Here is a 16029-nt window from a genome sequence, read left to right as displayed (position 1 = left end):
TATGTTACACCTTAATGCCTGGAAATGCAATGCAATGACTTTTTATCGCTCCAGCCCCTCCCTGGATCCTTACACCCTCTGCGGTAGTTCTCTTGAGAGAATTACATTGGTTTATGATCTAGGTGTTCAACTAGACCCCAAGTTAAAGTTTTCTGAACACATTTCTACCATGGTAAATAAAGCCATGGGTGTGCTTGGGTTTATAAAGAGGTGGTCAAAGGAATTTGATGGCCCCTATATAACGAAGACTCTTTATATCTCGCTCGTTCGTCCGATTTTAAAATACGGCTCATGTGTATGGTGCCCTCAGTACAAAATACATCAGGACCGTATTGAATCAGTACAAAAAAAACTGTTTATTATTTTCCCTACGGGGCCTCAACTGGGATGCAACTGTGAGACTGCCATCCTACCGTGTAGACTTCTTTTAATAAATCTTCCATCTTTAGTAAGTCGTAGAAAAATGCTTGGTGTAATTTTTATGCACAACTTGATCAAGGGGGGTGTAGACAGCCCTGACTTGTTGAGCCGCATAAACTTTACGATTCCCATTAGACCCACTAGAAACTATATTCCTTTGTTCCTTCCACTGTGCAGATCGAATTATGCCTTGCACGAACCCTTTAGGGTTTTATGCTCGGATTATATTTCCCTATCACATTATATCCTCGACTAACTCCCTTCCTCTTCTTAAATCTCTTATACTAGCCTACCTCTCCCGTAGTTAGTTTAATTTTAGTTTTGTCTTGTTTCTGATTTTGGTAATTTTTGCTTGCTAAGCTATAGTTGCTCTTGTTTAGTTGTGTTTAGCTCTAATTTTCCTAGAATATTAGCCTATCTTTCCTGCATGCTCGCGACCGGTTCGGTTAATCGCGCCGCTCGTCATGCGGCAGCGCCCCTCGGTCGGTTGGGCGGGAGGAGGGCTGCGTTCTGCTGGGTTCCGCGCGTAACAGGCTTTGGCTTGGTGTAGCATGGGCCACTTGATGGTGCAGTCATTGCATCTCAACGTAAAGACAAAAAAAAAAAACATTTATACAGCTCGAAGAAAATAAGGTATTAGCAGGATACAAGAAAGTCAATGTAAATATTCAATTATCCAATTATTATAATAAAGCATTGCTTAAAAAATTCCCGTAAGTTTTTGTTTAATCACTAAGCAAACAACATATATAGGGTTGAAACTACTAAAAAACCTGCTGCCTAATCAGTATAGGGGATTGGCTCCCAGTGCTTTCGGCTCTTGGTGAGAGAGCCTTCGGCTGAGAGAGTGCACGACAAGTGCACGGTGCAGGCAACACGTTCTCTGTGTTTGGGTGTGTTAGCAAACATTACACTATGGGGAATTTGACCACTTTTTGCGGCAAAAATAAATAACTTCCAAACGAAAAAATATTTTTGATTTTGCATTCATTTGCATTTCGCAAATGTGCGTGGCAACGCCTTTTCTTCAGTGTAAAATCCCTTCTATATTTATACCCGGTACTCGAAGAGTAAATAGGGTATATTGTATTTGTGCGAATAACGGTTGTATGTAACGCACAGAAGGAAACGTTTCCGACCCCGCTCTTGATGAGCGCATTTGTATATACATATGTACACACATACATATATCAGCGCCTATACAAGCTACAGCAACCAAATTTTTCGTCAAGATTGCTGTGACATCACACTGTTACAATTGTATTTCAAATTTTCCCCTCGCCCTTTTCCGCCCCACAAAAAGGCGAAAATCAGCAAAATCCACAATTTTGAAGATAAGATAAAACTAAAACGGCAGTTCTGTAGCGAATGGCCTTATCTATCAGATTCCCGAATGAGATCGGATCATTATTAGCCAGAATAAGGAAACTCATATTCAGTTCCTACCCCTCACCACCTTGTGAGTGGCTCAGTGGGGGCGAGGTAAAAGGGCGTGTTGTCGTGATAAGTGATTTAATTTATGATGTAGATAAGATGTAGAAAACATGTAAAATATGTAACTCTAAAAATGCATAGGGCTGCACTATGTACATACATACATGCATACATACATATGTATACAGCACCCTAAGGTTACATGCATACATACATATATATATGTAGGTGCATTTGTATGTACGTACATAAATATGAATATACTGACTGATACCTTTCGCTGGAACGTTTCTCATAACGTTTCTCAAAGCATAGACCAAGTTGTCGCTAAGAGACATCGGAGTTGGCAGCCTGGTGCTCAGGCTGTCACCCAGCGGCTCTCTCCGTCGTTGTGCGTAGCGCGTTACCAAAATTGCATGTGTGAAAAGATCAGGCCAACTTGTCGGCATCGCTTCAAATTGGGTAAGACTGTTAAACTACCAACTGCTGAATGTGACCATGCAGATAGACTGCACTAGTTTAAACCTTGGATGACCTTGAGGAGTCAGAGGATTGAAGTACATAGAAGCTGTGTCCAAAAGTTGTCAATGTGTCCAAAAGTAGGAGGATTGAGGATAGAGGATAGAACACTGTGCGGAGGAAATACGATTATTAATCAGAGTATTCATTACGAAGTGCACCTTTACAACGTGGACATATTTCTCCTTTACTCGCATTCCAAGAAGAGACTTGGTGTGAAAAGCTCTGAAACGAATTAAAGTTTAGTGACAGACCGAAAGGAACTCAGACCGACTCAGCGTCCTTTTGCCACCCTAACGGCACTTTCCAACCCGCTCCACCACTCTGAATGGGACTCGTATGCAGGCCAGAAGAATCTTCGTACATAGGAACTAGCCTGGAAAGGCAGAAAAATACAGCATAAAACGCGAGCAACGGCAGTACTGCAGCACCTACCTGTGTACCTCATTTATTGGCGCAACTTGCTTTTCCAGGTGTCCTGTGCTTATTTTGGCCAATCACTGTAAGTGGTGTTAGGAAGCGACTGCAAAACAGTTGCCAGATCGCACAATCGACTAAGGATTGTAAAACGATCGCAGCGCACACTTTTGACGGGTCGAAGTGTTGCCAGATCGATAGGAAAATGCCTGGGATGAAAAAAATCTCTAGGAGACGAGCCACGCTATCCAGATCGGCAACGCAGCCGACGGAAGTAATAGAAACGCTAGATGCTAGACCAAGTTAATCGCTACAATGCACGCAGGCTATGTACAAGGTCCACACGCTAGAACTGGACATGGGACGAGCCATGTTCGAAGGCTATGAGACCAACGGAACTGCAGCAGAAAGAGCAAGCCAATTGGCCATCCAAATGCTGGCAGCATGTGACGCATCCATGCTACGCACAACTGTACAGGAAAATCCACGAACTGTTGTGGAACTGTTCAATGCGTGCATGTCCGAAGGAATCTTCCCAAGCCTATGGAAGCGACTACGGCTGGTCCTTATACCCGAGGAAAACAATCCGACCGAGGAGCCATCCTCCTACAGACAACTCTGCATGCTAGACAAAGTGGGACAACACGAGGCTGGAGGAAGTGGTAACCCGATGGATGTATGGGAGCCAAGAGTACTGCATAGTGGCAACTCTCGATGTCCAAAATGCGTTTAATGCGCATAGTAGAAGAACTTGGAGGTTTTCAAGTACCGCCGTACCTGCAGGTGATCATCTCTGACTACCTAAGAGATCGGGTGCTCATATATGGGACAGACAAGGGGACACGTGAGCACCAAATCAAGGGAAGTGTTCCCCACGGATCAGTACTCGGACCGCTACTATGGAACATCTTGCACGATACAATTGTAACGAGAAGGGACGTGTGAGACGCTTCTTACGCGTCAGTACTACATCTGCACCTTAGCGGTTTTTTGTCAAATTGTACATTTTTTCTTCATCTGTCATCTACATCTACAGCACTTCTCACGCCAACGCGCTCCTTTAGCTCGCCCCCTTTCCTAGATCCACACACTGCAGAGTCATGGCAGAGACAGAGACGCGGCAGAGGAAGAGGCCGCACACTGCAGAAGCAGAGTGTGAATGAGAGAATATGAATAAAAAAAATATAGGCTGCGGGACGGGGTAAGTTTAACACCGGCAAAGGCAGAGGCAGAGAAACGGCAGAGGCAGAGGCCGCACACTGCAAGGCAGAGTGTAAATGAGAGAATGTAAAACAACAAATATAAGCTGAGGGACGGGGTGGGTTTAGCCACAGCAAATTAATTTCTTCATTCTGGCTATAATAATGGTCCAATCGGATCCCAATTTGGTGATCTGATAGATATAAGGGGGCGGGGCTCATTTTTGAAATACACTTGTAACAGTGTCAGCATACAGAAGTATGGATGCAAAATTTGGTGACTCTAGCTATATATATATATATATATATATATATATTATGGGGTCGGAAACGTTTCCTTCTGTGCGTTACTTACAACCGTTATACGCACAAAAAGAATATACCCTATTTACTCATCGATTACCGGGTATAAAAACGGATATGGCTATGGGGGCCACGGTGATTGGTGTTGCCGACGACATTGCTGTAGTCGCAGTGGCCCTCAGCAGAATAATGGCAAAAACTCCTAGCGAGTGTCGTTAGCGGCACCTATATGGCCTGATGCATTGAGGCAAAAAACATACATATGTACATATGTATGTATGTCCGTAAATGCAACGCTGCCCAGAGACTGTGCACCCTGAGAGTGTGCTGTGGCTTTAGAACATTATCCCAAGACGCCGCAGTAGTGGTAGCCGGACTGATCCCTATCCACCTGTTGGCAACAGACCAACGCTAGGCCACGAACTGTACATCAAGGCAGTAGTGGGACAGTAGAAGCAGAGGACGTTGGACGCATATGCTAATCCTTGAACTGCAGAGGGAGCTGAGCCGACAGCATGGACAAGTGAATTACCACCTGACCCAATTTCTGACAAGACATGGGTGCTTTAAATCCTGCCTGCATAGGTTAAGGCTGACGGCTTCTTCGAGTATCCGAGATATCAGCAAGGCCGGGAAGTCCTCAGCAATAAGCTTGGAAGCTTGACGACGACCGTCGCAAACCGGACACAATGTCTTCTGGAGTCAGAAGAAAACTGGTCTGATATAAGAAACATGGACGCAGTCATGACTACCACACTACGCCGCGACGAAAAGGCACGCAATGAAGGGAGATAGTATTATCTAACAATATATAGATGAGCCTAAGGGCGTCTCCCCCCCCGGTACTCGAAGAGTACGGAGTAGGTACGTTTGTGTGCGTTCGGTACGAAAGGTAATCAGTAAATACCTTATTGTTTTGCTTTTCGAATTTTACATTTTACATTTTAGCATCGACTACAAAACTTTCAAGATCAATGTTTTTCGGATACATTGCAGTTAAAACGAGAAGGGTCGTGTGAGACGCTTCTTACGCTTCTGCACATTCTGTGCAATAATGACCGCTAGGTTTCACATCAGATTTTTCGAAGGTGGCGCCATCTATGAAAATGTCTTATACGAAAATTTGATGGTCACTCTTTTTCTAATACAGAGCTTTAAAAACCGAGTCTTGGTTTTAACTTTTAAAAATTAGCTTTTGGCCACTGTTTCCGAAACTCCTCGCAACCAGTTCGGAATCAAAATCTCGAAATAAAAAGCCAAGTGCTGCTGGTTCGACCGAGTCGGAATTAATATCAATTGAATCTCTTCTTCTTTTCAATTTCGATATTCACCTATTAAATGCATGTTCTTCCTCTTTCTCTATCGTATTCACATATTACATGTATGTTCTATAGCAACAAACTTCTGTGAGTATGTCGTAAATGCAACAATTCAATATCTTAATGCTACAAATTCATTTTACTTATACAAAATACTAATTGCTCCCGGCCATAAGCCCTTTGCGCTAATTTCGCGTAAACAGCCACTAAGACTGATCATTGGGACAATAGTGCATCTGCACCTCAGCGGTGTTTTGTCAAATTTTACATTTTTTCCTTATCTGTCATCTACATCTACAACATTCTCACACCAACACGCTCCGTTAGCTCGCCGCCCTTCCCTAGACCCACATACTGCAGACTCGTGGCAGAGGCAGAGGCAGCGACCGCACACAAAAAAAAAAATATATAAGCTGAGGGTCGGGGAGGGTTAAAAGTCGGTAGAGGAAAAGGCAGAGGGACGACAGAGGCAGGGGCCGAGTGAAGCAGAAGCAGAGTGTGAATGAGAGAATGTAAAAAGAACAACAAGAGCTGCGGGACAGGGTGGGTTTAGAAACTGCAAATTAATTTCTTCATTCTGGCTATAATAATGATCCGATCGGATCCCAAATTGGTGATCTGATAGATATGGCCATTCCCTACGGAATGGCGTTTTTAGTTTTGTATCTTCAAAATTGTAGATTTCGGAGGTTTTCGCCCTTTTGCGGGGACGGAAGGGGCGTGGCTCATTTTTGAAATACACTGGTTTCAGTGTGAGCATACAGCAGTCTGGAGCCAAAATTTGGTGGCTCTAGCTCTTATAGTCTCTGAGAACTAGCCGACAAACAAGACGGACAGACGGACAGACAGACATGGTTCTATCGACTCGGCTATTGATGCTGATCAAGAATATATCTACTTTATGGGGTCAGAAACGCTTCCTTCTGTGCGTTGCATACACCCGTTATTCCCCACAAATACAATATACCCTATTTACTCTTTGAGTACCGGTTATAAATATATGATTTTCACTTTTGAAAAATGAAATTTGGGCAGAAAAAAGGGTAAAATTCCCCATTGTGTTGATGCCGAAACATACCCTTTTCTTTATATGTAAGTTATGCACCTTAGGAACACGTTTGCCCCCATTATTAAAACACTATTATTTGGTATAGGACCTTTTGGTATCCTTTATTATAGAATATATTCGATATACATTATACATATGTACATACGTACGCAAAATATTTCATACGTGATATTTTACTCATGCGAGTAAATGCATTAGGGTAGGGTATTCAGCATGCGTCATGTCAATAATCTTTTTTTTTAAGCCCGAATGCGTACATGCATAAGTATGTACAGTAAGCACACATGTTATTCGTACACCAACATCACCCTAGTTTGAATACCTATGTATGTATAACTTGGCGTACGGTCAACGTAAACAGAAATAGTTAATTTTGTATCAAAGATCAACATATCTACTATATGTTTATGAAAAAAGTTTTTAATTTTCTTCTATGGTAATCTTATTAAAATTAACTTATGCAAAAAAGACTTTTTCTTGTGCATATAAATTATTCGTAGTGCTGACTGAGTCTTTAAGTAAAATTAAAATGTTAAAGGTAACAAGTACAATGAAAATATATGTTTGGTATATTTAGTTTTTATGATGACTAAAAGCACTAGAAACAATCCTCCCCCAAGGTATTGGTGCTCCATGAATTAATATTGACCCCCTCCACAAGCAGTACCTGGTGCATTAGCTTCCTCGTGGAATGTTGTACTTCAGTATTCTTTTTTACAAATTTTACAGGCTTCATGGAACTTAAGTTAACCGTAGTGAAATTTTCAGCTGGTTGCAATTTTAAATGAGCCAGATTTGAACTCCGAACTATGACCAAATGGAATGACACATGGATGCCAATTGTCACTCAAAATAAAATTTAATACTTCCTTGTTCATATTTCCATTAAATAGGACCAATCGTAAAACTCCAGTTAAAAAAAAACAACACAGGTGAAACACTAGGCATATAGCAAATATACCAATAGCAATATGGCAATATAGCAAACAAAAATGTATTTTGATATAAAGAATCGGTCGGCTGTACGAATAATTTATGTGCGAAAAAAGGGGTATTTTTGGCTTAAGTTAGTTTTTATGAGGATAACATATAAGAAAATTAAAAACTTTCATAAACATATATTAGATATATTGATCTTTAATACAAAAATTAACATATTCTGTTAACGTTGACCGTACGCCAAATTATATGTGTTCAAACTAGGGTGATGTTGGTGTACGAATAAAATGAGTGCTTACTGTATGTACGTGTGACCATGGTGAAATTACTAATAGGTGACGTTGTCACCACAGTGCCCCTCATTCGAGGAATGAGTTGACGAAAGAGGTTGTGTAGCGCACGATGTTTTCATTGTCTTCTTCCTTTTCTTCATTGTTTACGAATGAAGACGTAAGCTGAAGACAATGAAATATGCATGCAACTACTATTTTATTTTGGATGTGTTTTTTTATTTTTAGAAATAAGCATGTCTACAGCATATTGTTTGCTATGCCGATGCAAAACTTTGCATGGAAGTATTTTAGTTCCAAGAGACGAAAGCAGAAGGGAGGTGTGGTCGAAGATACATTGTGTTATTATTACAAATGTTATTATTTGTTTTAAACTATTTCGTTTTATTTATTATCGAACATATTTTCTTTGCTGTCAGCAGAAACAATAAAAGCGAAGAGTGCAAAACGTAAAACGTTTGCTATCTCTCTCTAGCGCTTGCCTCTCTGAGAGTAATGACGTTACCTATTAGTAATTCTACCATGCGTGTGACCAGCAACGAATTAGTCAACATTAAATTGGGGGCAGGGAGAATCTTACACTTTTTCGAAAGTAGGTTACAATTTCATGTTTCGAGTAATACAAGTACTTAATAATGAATAAATTTAGTACGAATACAGATAATTAAAATTTGTTTTCCAAACAGCCAATCAGCAAATAATTTTTGAAGAATAAATTTTATGAAAGTATATTCGTCTTGAAAATCGTCTGCTTGGATTGTGCGTACTCACACATGCATTCTACTTTTAGATTTATACGCTCTCATACATTTGTGAGCGACCGAAACCGGGGTAGGTTCTTGATTGCGCGTCGTCCATCTTACTATTATATGTATTTTGTCTTTGGTATAGCTTAGTCGGACTCTCACACGTCAGTGGTAGAAGGAGCATCATAAAAAGCGAGATAGAAGCGAAACCAACAGCAGCGGCGCCACCCTCACGTGGTCCTTCCCATCTACCACAGTGTCTGATTTAGATGATCTAACGAACGCCTAGTGTGGGAAATCAAGCATTTACAATGAAATATGCAATTCGATTTTTACAGAAGGATGTAGAAGAAATTATAACATTTTTTAAGCAAAGATACATATATGTACTTGTTTCTGTATACATTGTTACATATAGTTCTCAAAAGAAACAGTCAAGTAAGAAAAAAAAACATCTCAAGTTCAAGTCTGGATGTTTAAAGTGAGTTTTCTTCCCACCATACGAACAATATGGCAGCTGAGATATATGTATGTACATACTCACATATGTTAATAAGTTTTGACTGTATATCCGCTTTGTTCCGTCGTTTCACATTCGAACACGGGCGGCTACCGGCCGGATACGAACTCCTTTCGATGCAATTCCCTTTGTGGAGTGTCACCTTGGCATTGCCTTCTGTGTTGCTTGATCCCTGCCCTGCCTCCGCCCCGCCCAGCGCTAACTTTTAGTACCAGCACCATTGTAAGTCCTTTAGCTAATGAGAGGGCGTGGTGAGTCTGTCGGACTGTCGATGATTTATTATGTGCAGCAGAAAATGTGTGTGAAAATGTGCGTCCCCCAATCGAATTTATGTATGTATGCAACACGCATTTTGTGCTTTGTGGTCGGGTCGACAGAATACTGGCTGTCTGCATGGCAGCGATGATTATGCCCAAAGGCGACTCAACTCGACTGGACTCGACTTAAGAATGGAAAGGACGAGTGTCTATGCTGGGAAAAGTGTCACAGGCGGCTTTATCAAAGGAAGAGAATGTCCCTGGTCCTTGGTCTCTACTCATTGGATGGACTGATTCGCATTCAACTATGAATGCCCCCCATTTGGTGGACACTCCCATCCTCATCCCAAAAATGCCCTTAATTCGCTCCCCTGCACTATGGGGCATTTGACTACTTTTCCTGGCCGAAACTCAATTGTCAAAAGTCAAAAAAGTAATATTTTTTTAACACATTGGGATAACATCAGTCCGTAATGTTACGTACCCAAAAAATTAACAGTGTGCACCACTGTTAAGATAACAGCTGTTAAAGTCAGCTAAAAGTCTCTTTGCTCTTTGCTACAAACAACAAAACATTTTTGCAAACTGATTTTTTCATGAAGTTTAAAGGGAAAAAATTGCTTAATTTACCAATTAAAGTACATTTTTAACAATATTCTTAAAAAGGTGTTTGTGAGTTTGAAAATAAAAAATTGACCTCATTATATGTTTAATGGCAAGTTTTTTAACAAGTCCATATTTGTGACGAAAATTTGTCTTTGAATATACTTACAAAGTGGTCGGTTCCCGCCGGAAGCATTAAACTACATAGATCTTGTAGAGTATTAAATTTTTAATCCAATTAATGTAATTTTTTCTTGCGATTTTCTGCGTCTTCGCAGATATTTAAGTTTTCGTAATATAACCTAAAGCTTGGAAATTTAAGTGAAGAAGTGAAGTGAAGTGAAGAAGAAAATTGCAGAATAAGATGCCGATTTGCATTGCATTTAAGTGGTAATACCTGTCACTAGCTTTGAGAACTATAAGGGTTATTTGTAGGCGCTTTGAAGACAATTTTAAACAGTTATTCGATTAAAGTGAAAAATTGCACGGAAAACTTGAAACAAATCGAAAGATAATGTGCAGATTGGCTAAATTCGTATATAATCAATCGTACAATTATAATAACGTTGAGACATTTCCAGTATCTCTGCTTTGACGTGCAGTGCTATTGTGTCAAAAATTTAACAACTCAAAGAAAAGAATCTGCATGCAGTAAACAAGGAAGTCAATGTAAAAAACCGATTATATCTACTTTTCCATTTTTAAAAATCCGGGCACAACTTTTTAAGTAAAATATGGCTTGCTTTACATATTCACATCATTATACCCGGTACTCGAAGAGTAAATAGGGTATATTGTATTAGTGCACAAAGTGAACGCATGTAACGCACAGAAGGAATCGTTTCCGACCCCATAAGGTATATATTCTTGACGAGCATCAATAGCCGAGTCGATTAAGCCATGTCTGTCTGTCCGTCCGTCTGTACGTCTGTCCGTCCGTCTTGTTGAGCGCCTGGATCTCAGAGACTATAAAAGCTAGAGCCACCAAATTTTGCATCCGGACTTCTGTATGCTCACACTGTTACAATTCCATTTCAAAAATTAGCCCCGCCCCCTTATATCTATCAGATCACCAAATTGGGATCCGATTGGATCATTATTATAGCCAGAATGAAGAAATTAATTTGCAGTGGCTAAACCCACCCTGTCCTGCAGCTTTTGTTGTTCTTTTCACATTCTTTTATTCACACTCTGCTTCTGCTTCACTCGGCCCCTGCCTCTGCCTCTACCGACTTTTAACCCACCCCGTCCCGCAGCTTATATTTGTTTTTTTGTTTTGTGTGCGGGCGCTGCCTCTGCCTCTGCGGCGAGTCTGCAGTGTGTGGGTCTAGGGAAGGGGGGCGAGCTAAAGGAGCGTGTTGGTGTGAGAAGTGTTGTAGATGTAGATGACAGATGAAAAAAATATGTAAAATTTGATGTAGTACTGAGTGCCGGGTATACAAGTTGTGACGCGTAAGAAGCGTCTCACACGTACCTTCTCGTTTTTTGTTTGATTCAATTTAAAAATAAAATACAAATTCGATTTTACCTTGAAGAAAAGGCGGTGGCACGCCCAATTTTTCAGCAAACCTTCCTTTCACTATTATAGACTCATTTCAAAAAACTATATACAAAAATATTGTTTCGTTTGGAAGTTATTAATTAATGCCACAAGAAGTGGTCAAATGCCCCATAGTGCCCTGGCCGTCGACAGTATGTATACACACAAACACACACACACATATTCGCTTTTATGCTTAAATTTGTGTGTGTAGAGCCCAAGCGTGTATTTTCGCATAAATATCCCACAAAACTCGGGTAATAATATTTGTGCTGATAGCATGAAATGTGCTGTATGAATGTATCCGAGCTCCTGTTTGGTTGCTTTTATGGCCATAAAACAGGGTAAAAATAAGTATTGGCGTGGACAGGGAGGGACAGGGTGACACAGGGCAGGTAGTGGAAGTTGGCGGTGGTTTGGAGTCGGGAATGTCCTTCCTGACAGTACTATAGAAAATGTTCTTTTAGGATCGAGAACTAAGCGACTCGACTAAAAAAAGAAATTGAATTCAAATGTTGTATATATTTATGTCTCTTTGGGAACGGGGTAGACGCTGAATAATGATCGTGGCCTGAACAAAGTCCTTCGCTTGGTTCCTACGCAGCTGCGTTTCTGGGTCTGCTACTATGTCTGCTTGAGCAAAGGGAAGGAAACTGAGGGCAGAGAGAGCTCCATCAAGGCACCGCACAACAGCAGCAGCACTGCAGCCCTTTCCTTTTCCAACTTATCGCACACTTCTCTCCCGCAGCCTGTCCTGTAACCTGTCGGTTACAATTTTAGGTCTGTATCAAAAAACAATTTTAGGTTTGTATCAAAAACACGAGAGGGGTGGGAACCGAAAGAAGAAAGTTAAAAGCCACCAAGCCAAGTTAAAAGTTACACCACCTAGATCCCTAGATCTAGATCGATTCGCCTATTGATACTGATCAAGAATATAGCCAGATATACTAACTGAGTACCAGGTATAAAAGTTGTGACGCGTAAGAAGCGTCTCACACGTCCCTTCTCGTTTTGGTACACTGGTATTAGCGAAAGCATACAGAAGTCTGAAAGGCGTTCCTTCCCCCAGCCGATGAGGGACTCTATAGAGAGCATCCGTGTGATCTACGAGCTCCATATATCTATCTATGGTGGCAATCCAGCTCCAGGACGAAAGAGCGAAGGCGGCGATTCGCACCCAGAAGTATTCCCAAATGGAAGCCAAAGACGACTCCGATGAACGAAAAGCTCCAGGGACTAGGCGAGGCAGTGGCCAAAATTCGCCGTACCCAGATAGGGGAACTCCTTCTTCAGCTTAATAAGACAGGTCTGTCTCGCGAGCAGGACCTCAGAGCATGCTCTGCAAGAGGAAAACGGTGACTGGAGGCACATCGCAGGCAGCTGCAGGTGTCCACTGTTCAAGGAGTCTTTAAGGACACGGCGAGCATGAGGTGCATGCAAATTAACCTTAGCCATTGCGATGCGGCCGAGGCACTCCTGATCCAGGCCCGTACCAGGCAGCAGATTAATACAAAGCGCCTACTTTGTGATCAAAAGGCCGCCAAGACTTCGAGAACAGTCAGGTAGAATTGCGCCGGGAAAAACATGACCTGACAGTGGCCATCAAGAGGAGCAAGAGCGACAACTTCCGCCGACCTGAACTCTTTGTCGATGCTTTCAGCAGCTGTCTGGGCGAAGGACATTTCCCGAAATAGTCGAAGGGGCAGCGCCTAATCTTGCTGCTTTAAGGCAATAACCCCCGGACAAACCGTATGGTTACCGGCCAATTTACCTGTTCGACATGGTGGGAAAGATTCAGGAAAGAATTCTGTACAGCCGGCTCCTAGAGTTCGAAGAGGAGACTGAAGATCTATCCGAGGCACAATACAACTTCCGGAAATCCCCCTCGACGGTGGACGCTATCGTGACGGTGTTCAACACTGCAGTTAAAGTCATAGAGGGGAAATGATGGAGTTGGGGCAGTAGATGGAACTGCGTTCTAGATTTGGTCTAGACAGCGCCAGTGTAGGTGGCAGCGGTACTTCGCAACAAGAGCCTGCTAAGGAAGCTAGCGGCACTATATAGACTCATGGCTCTGAGGGTCAAATCGGGCTTTAGGACTGCTTCCGAGGATGCAGCGCTCACACTGGCGTGCCGTACGCGGCACAGAGTCTACCCACACCACAGAGAGACAAGTCTGCAATGGAATATGGCAGGAACGGTGGAACCAGAGCCCCATAGGGAGATGGACGGCCAAATTGATTCCATCGGCGGAGTCGCTGGTGGAGCTCCTAACACCATCGGAAGAAAGCTATTTGCACATGTACCGTCTCATCAAACGCATCTAGGAGCTAAGACGATGCGAGAAAGAGCGTCATGTAGCGGCTTAGAACAGGTCCCCCTTCCAAACGAATCAATACCTAGCGGTGAACGGTACAACCAATGTGACAGTGCGGGGCAACTGCATAAGGGCGGATAAACTATACTGCACTAAACTCTGCTGCACTACAATTTCATGCAAGACCAGGTGCATACATAGAAAATATGTACACGTATATATGTATGTATGTATTTGTTTGCAGTGGCTATCCCCCACCCATTCCAGCAGCTTTGCTTAGACTTATTGTTGTCATTCTTTCTCGCTAGCACACATTGCCTCATGCAGTGTGTGTCAGTGGCGACCAAAAAGAGCGTTTTGGTGTGAGAAGTGATGTAAATGTAGATGTAGAAAAAATGGAAAGTGAAAAATGCAAAGTTCGAAAAAAAACCTAGGGTTACATACATATGTACATACATATGTATGGAAACACTGAAATTGTCGACCTTGCAACTGGCATGGCGGATACGACGCGATGGGAGATGTGAAAGATGGAGGTGGGGGTGGAGTGCTAGGCCAGTCGGAGTGAGAGTAAGAGGGAATTATTAATTTCTAGGTCCAACTCGGAAAGCCATTTGATATGATTGGAATATCTGTCAGCGCCAATTGGCTGGCTGGCTGGCTAGCTGGCTGGTCGGGAGTGAAATCTGAAGTAGGTCCAACCAAAGCAGGCCAGAGTCGTAAAATCACCGAAGAAGGAGACAGAGTCGGAGCCTAGGGACTGAGAAAAACAGAAAAAACGAGAAGGGACGTGTGAGACGCTTCTTACGCGTCACAACTTTTATACCCGGCACTCAGTACAACATCTGCACCTTAGCGGTTATTTGTCAAATTTTACATTTTTTCTTCATCTGTCATCTACATCAACAACACTACCTACACCAACACGCTCCTTTAGCTCGCCGCCCTTCCCTAGACCCACACACTGCAGACTCGCGGCAGAGGCAGAGGCAGCGACCGCACACAAAAAAAAAACAAATATAAGCTGCGGGACGGGGTGGGTTAAAAGTCGGCAGAGGCATGGGCAGAGGGAGGGCAGAGGCAGGGGCCGAGTGAAGCAGAAGCAGAAGCAGAGTGTGAATAAGAGAATGTGAAAATAACAACAAAAGCTGCGGTACAGGGTGGGTTTAGCCACTGAAATTTAATTTCTTCATTAGGGCCATAATAATAATCCAATCGGATCCCAATTTGGTGATCTGATAGATATGGCCATTCCCTACGGAATGGTTTAGTTTTAGTTTTTTAGTTTTCTTTTCTCTTCAAAACTGTAGCTTTGGGAGGTTTTCGCCCTTTTGCGGGGCGGATAGGGGCGTGCCTCATTTTTTAAATACCCTGGTTTCAGTGTCAGCATACAGCAGTCCGGAGCCAAAATTTGGTGGCTCTAGCTCTTATAGTCTCTGACAACTAGCCGACAAACAAAACGGACAGACAGACATGGCTCCATCGACTCGGCTGTTGACGCTGATCAAGAATAAATATACTTTATGGGGTCGGAAACGCTTCCTTCTGTGCGTTACATACAACCGTTATTCACACAAATACAATATACCCTATTTACTCTTCGAGTACCGGGTATAAAAAAAGAAATGACTTGATGCTCGGCTTGCATACAAATTTTCCATTAACTCCAGAGGCAGCGATTCCCTCTCCTCTGTGTGGCTTTCAAGGGTGGGTGACAATGATAGAAACCGTTACGTTCATGTTCCTTTTCCGTTGACGCTCCGATGCTCATCATGTGCGTAATGGGAAACATATTGGTTCTCTCAGGGCCCGTTGGGCAGTTTTCGGGATGGATTGGGATGGGATGGAATCGAATCGAATCGAATTGTATGGAAGGGCATCCAACAAAAGGGGTTGCATGCACATCCACTCCACTCCCATCCGCTCAGTCCTTTATTCATAGAGACTTGGACTCGTACCCGTAACCGTTCACCAGGTTACGATTTTATTCATTTCCTATCGTGTGGAGACTGCAACCACTCCCGAGCAACCGACCGACCACCACACCATTCATCTTGGCGACGCATTTTCCATTGTTATACCCGGTACTCGAAGAGTAAATTGGGTATATCGTAAGTATTTGGTCACAAAAGTGGAT

General features: G+C 42.5%; 1 protein-coding gene across 2 annotated transcripts in view; it reads right to left on the bottom strand.

Moving 5' to 3' along the window:
- LOC117591349 overlaps nt 1–16029 on the bottom strand; it is a 113736-nt gene that overhangs the window by 68497 nt on the left and 29210 nt on the right. The gene's annotated exons all lie outside the window — the stretch shown is intronic.

The sequence above is a fragment of the Drosophila guanche genome, unplaced genomic scaffold, assembly GCF_900245975.1.
Source record: "Drosophila guanche unplaced genomic scaffold, DGUA_6, whole genome shotgun sequence".
Lineage (NCBI taxonomy): Eukaryota > Metazoa > Arthropoda > Insecta > Diptera > Drosophilidae > Drosophila > Drosophila guanche.
Note: the sequence above shows the minus strand (reverse complement) of the source record. Positions and strands in the feature narration are given on the sequence as shown.